Here is a 5,479-nt window from a genome sequence, read left to right on the forward strand (position 1 = left end):
TGGCTCTGCAGACCCACACGTACTCAGCTTCTCTCTTGGAGAAGGACACTTGGGGACCAGGCCTTCTGAGGCTTTGGTGTTCCCTTGGCAACTGGAAGACTTTGGAAGACACAGCACTGATTTACTCGACAAGCGGTTAGTTTCCAAGACCAACCATGAGAGGGCGGTGTAGACGGGTCGGAGCTGATTCTCTGATTCTACAATGAGGTAGGGATGCTAAGGCTTCACAAGTTCTGGGTCTTAGCTTCATATTACTGTAACAAAATAACTGGGTCAACTAGCTGATTTGGAAAAAAAAAATGATTTGGGCTCCTGTTTCTCAAGACTGGGCAGACCCCACAGCTTTAGGCCTCTGGCAAACACGACACATCACGGTGGAAGGGTGTAGCAGAACAGACTGCTTACGTCATCATGATCCAGGAAGTGGAGAGCCACAAAGTCCCCTTCCAGAACACAACACAATATTCTGAGATCCCCTACTAGCTCCGCCTCTCAGGAGTTCTGCTACCCCCCCTCCAACAGCCAGCGCGTGGGCTGAAGACCAAGCTTTCAACACATAAACCTTTGGGGACATTCATCCAAACCATAGTCTTCAGTGTGCTATGGAGGGGTGGGAGATGGTTCAGTCAGCGGTGCGCATGCTATGCAAGCCTAAGACCCTCTGCGTCCCTGGAGCTGAGCCCTGAGTATGGCTCACAGAGCTGGTGGTGAGCGTACCTCTGCCATGTTGGATGGGGTGAAGCCAACAGGCAAAGTCAGCAGCATTAGTTCTAGCCATGCCTCTGCTTGCCTCTAGCAAATCCTACTAGCTCAGTCCACAGAGCATGAGACTCTTAATCTCAGGGTCATAGGTTCGAGACTCACATTGGGTGCCAATTGAATAAAAACTCAGAAAATGAAATTGGGGTTCAACTTGAAGATCCAAAATGCAAAACAGCCATCCACTGATAAAGTGGAATTCCCTTCTGTATGCTGTGAATACCATTGGTTAACAAAGAAACTGGCTTGGCTTGTGATAGGACAAAAGAGTAGAGCTAGGTGGGGAAAACTAAAGTGAATGCTGGGAAGAGGAAGGCAGAATGAAAAGAAGCCACGGAGCCGCCACCAGAGACAGATATGCTGAAACCTTGCTGGTAGGCCATGAGCCTCATGGTAAAATATAAAATAATGGAGATGGGTTAATTCTAGATGTAAGAGCTAGCTAGCAATATGCTTAAGTAATTGGTCAAGCAGTGATTTAATTAATATAGTTTCTGTGTGGTTATTTTGAGAGTCTGAGTAGCCAGAACAAGGGGAGGATGGCCAGGAACACACTAGCAGCCTCTTACTACACACTGGCTCTTACCTCTACCTCAATCCAAAATGGCGATCCTGCCTCCAGGAATCTCAGAATGAGACTGTCTGAGAGCTGTTTCCTCCCGTCTTATAATCCTCTCTAGGGCTGGGATTAAAGGCATGCACTGCCCAGTTTCTATGGCAACTAGTGTGGCCACTAGGATTAAAGGTGTGTGTCACCACTGCCTGGTCTGTGAGACTGACCAGTGCAGCTGTTTTAATCTCTGACCTTCACGTGGGGTTTATTGATTGTAATACAAATGAAATGCCACTACAACTAGCCACCACTGCTCCTTTCTTAGACACATTCCTTTGTTACAAGGAGCTGAACACTCAGACACAGTGAACAGCAAGTGAAAGTCTTCGTTCTAGCCAGCAGGGACCTCACCCACTGAGGTGTGGCTCTGGAGTCTTTCAGGGCAGAGACTTTGTCCAAGCAGCTGCAGGGGGAGTTCACTGAGTAAGCAGTTTGAAGCAGTTTCAACGAAGCTGAGATTAGTGGTTGTCCAGCTGTAGGGAGTTTCTTACGAACAGAAAGCTAAGATAAACAGCCAGAGGGCAGTCTGCACAACTGGTTAGCTGAGCTGAGCTGGGTTAGCTAGGACGTCCTGACCTTTGGTTCCTAGAATAAAGTTGGTAGTTCTCCAGGGGATTCTGCAGCACTAATTGGTCTTATCAGTAAAAACCCAGAGTCAGATATTAGGGGGTGATGATGAAAGATCAGAGAAGCAGAGCAACCAGGCCCTAGAGGCAAGGCACTCCTGCCCAGTGGCTAACTTTTGCCACAAAGAAAGCAAACTCCCTGTGGAGTTTCTTCGATGCCCATTATCTTCTCTGAAGTAGATTGGTGCCACCAAGAGCAGACATATCTTCCTGTTGTAACAACAACAACCAAAAAAAAAACCTATGTTATTAAAACATCTTAAATGCCATATTCTGTAGATCTCTGAAGTGTTTGAAGACCACTTGTCTACCTAAAATATGTCTGTTTGACCTTGAAAACATACCTAATGTGACTACAACATTAATTGTAATAGATGACTAACTATTAACCTGCATTTCTTTATTTCCCTAAATAGGTTATAATAATACCTTTTGAGGGCTAGAAATTTGCATTGCATTGTTAAATGAACTGTATAGGTATAATAGTTTAACAAAATTAGAAATGTTGTACAGTATATTTTAGCAAAAATAACCTGACATTTGTATCAATATACAAAAATCCATATCGTCTTTCGGCGGTTTCATCTAATTCAAAGATGGAGGATGCTGGAAACAAGGAGACTGAATTAGAGAACATTCCTGACATACCAAGAGAGGCCAGGGTAAAGATGCGTCGGAAAAAAATTGAAGACAGAGACAGAGGAGGGACAAGAGTCTTGTCCTCAGGTGATAGTGCCTCTTGAAGTGGTCCCTGTACCCGAGGAGCAGATGCCCGCCCTTACTGAACCTCCTGTCCTCTATGAAGAGGTCAGCACAACGGTTGTGACCACAACCGCCTCTGAGGCAGTGTTGGCGTCTTGGTCGAGGATTGCAGCCAATGCTAACAAGAACGAGGCCCTGCAGTCCATTACCAACACCCGAGACATACGGGGATCTGTGGTGTGTGGTCCATGGGAGAAGCCTTCCAGCAGACTCAAGAGGTTGGGTTCGGCTTCAGTTCCACGCTGGACAAGCCTGGGTACCTGAGAAGAAGGGGAAAGTGATTGCCCACTTCCTGCTGCCAGCCTGCACCTTTCCGCCCCCACACCTGGAGGATAACATGCTGTGCCCCGCGTGTGTTCACAAGAACAGGATCCTCAATAAGACCCAAGGATAAAGGGAATCTCAGGTGTGGGTAGCTGCTGTCATTACCTACTCCTTGGAGTGAGATATGGAACTGCAGTCAAGACTGAGACGGATGGGAATTCACACCTGTGCCCTTGAAGGTGCCCGGATCAGCCAGAAGCCATGAGGCCTTGTTTGTGATTTGTTGCTGTAGTACTAGCAGCTTGGAAAAAGAGCCAGTGAAGCCACCAAAACGCAGCAGGTCCACCTCTTCCTTGTGAGGACTGCATACTCTTAAGTGACTATGCCTTTTACTGTTGTGTGAAAATAAGGTTTTGCTGGGGTGGGAACTGGCATCTCCAGATATAGTACTTGCTTGTACTGCCACCGCCACAACAGGGTCATAGGCAGTTCTGTGGTCCCCTATAAAGATTTAGCTTATGACTGTAGCCTCTGCATGTTCCCTTTCCTGGGTTGTAGTATGTTTGTTAGTGTGTAGTGCTTGGGTTTGTTTTCTATTGTTGCAATATTAAACCAAATCTGGTTTTTGGCAAAAAAAAAATCCATATCAATGTAAAATATTTAAGACTATTAAGTGCTTTTTTGTTTAAAAGTAGATTCAAGGGCTGGAGAGATGGCTCAACAGTAAAAAGCATTGCCTGCTCTTCCAAAGGTCCTGAGTTCAATTCCCAGCAACCACATGGTGGCTCACAACCATCTGTAATGAGGTCTGGTGCCCTCTTCTGGCCTTCAGGCATACACGCAGAAAGAATATAATAAATAAATAAATAAATAGTAGATTCAACAATCTACTCTTATACCCTATTATATCTATATAGCCCCCTTTTTTCTTTTCAAAACAAGAATTCTGAATCTAATCTCCTTTGTTTTTACCTGATCATTACCAATAACAACTTGTAACCAACTCCCCTGAACTATGACAAATATCCATAACCCACTGAACGACCAAAACCCACCACCCCACCTCTTGGGAATGTGGGCCTTGTGTTCTTAATTTTACTTCCTATGTCTGGGGGTGATAGCATCTTTAGGGGATCCTTAATAGAAATTTTTAAGTTAATTGTCAAGTCCTGGGAGAGGTAGCTGTATCATTTGTATCTGGTGTCTGTGTAATGGGGAAGTGCAGGGTTTGTCTCATGTCCTGGCTGGAGTAGTCTGTGAAGCTGGATGGGCTTAGCCAGCCACCTTGAAACTGTCCTGAGCAGTTTGTAGTCCAAAGCCAATCCTTAGGTGATATTTGTCTCCTTAGTGGTGTTGTCACAGTCCTGGTGGAATTGTCATTGTGGGGCCCCCTCCTTCTTTGGGGTCTTCAAAGGTCACCATTAGACTCGGTCTTGGTTCACTACAGAAAACGTAAACATTTTAAAAGTCATATGCGCAGATCTCAACAAGGTTAAAGGATCAATATTTGCCAGGGACATCCATGGTACACAAACTTAATTCCTAGTTACCTGATAGAGACTCAAGCCTGAAATCATGTACAGGGAGATAGATAAAGCCTTTCTCTAGAATTAGTACTCTATATGATCATTAATATCTTGACACAAAGTTTAAATATATATATTAAGGTTTAAAATATATATTAATCACAAATTTTGAGATAATATTCATACCTTATGAAAAAAATTAAAAAATCTAAATATAACCAAAGAATTATGAGATAGTGGCAATAGAATAATCCCTAATTTGGGTTTTTCTTCTGTCTCATATCAGGATTCTCCATCAAGGAGATTAGATTCTAGCTCAGACATTCTCAACCTGGGGGTCTCAACCCCTTTGGGAGTCAAATGACCCTTTTATAGGGATCAAATATCAGATATCCAGATATTTACATTTGATTCATAACAATATCAAAATTACAGTGATGAAGTAGTGATGGAAATGGTTTTACTGTTGGGGTCAACGCAACACAAGGGACTGTATTAAGGGCTACGGCGTGAGGAAGGCTGATATCCTAGTTAAACTGAATTGACCTCAGCAAGAACACGAGATGGCCCAGCGGTGGTGGTGCACACCCAGCAGAGACAGGCAGATTTCTGTGAGTTCAAGGCCAGCCTGGTCTGCAGAGCTAGTTCCAGGACAGCTAGGGCTGTTACGCAGAGAGACCCTATCTCGAAAAAAAAATACAAATACCTTTGCACTGTCTTGCCTCGTCACACCTTAGCCCCTCACTTTTACATCCTTCCCTTCCCAGAAATCTCACTGCACCTCTGGGACATTATACACTGCCCTGTCACCTAATAGTGACCTACCTATCATCCCTGAACTCAGGAGGTAGAGGCAAAAAGATCAAGAGTTCAAGGCTAACCTGAGCAGCATAGCAAGACTGTCTCAAAACACAAGGTTTCCTCCTTGG

At 44.5% G+C, this 5,479-nt stretch overlaps 1 pseudogene; it reads left to right on the forward strand.

Annotated features, from left to right (window-relative positions):
- Positions 1-2,594: 2,594 nt before the first annotated feature.
- LOC142833358 (developmental pluripotency-associated protein 4-like) lies at positions 2,595-3,154 on the forward strand (annotated as a pseudogene).
- The last annotated feature ends 2,325 nt before the right edge of the window (positions 3,155-5,479 follow it).

The sequence above is a fragment of the Microtus pennsylvanicus genome, chromosome 13 (assembly GCF_037038515.1).
Source record: "Microtus pennsylvanicus isolate mMicPen1 chromosome 13, mMicPen1.hap1, whole genome shotgun sequence".
Classification (NCBI taxonomy): domain Eukaryota; kingdom Metazoa; phylum Chordata; class Mammalia; order Rodentia; family Cricetidae; genus Microtus; species Microtus pennsylvanicus.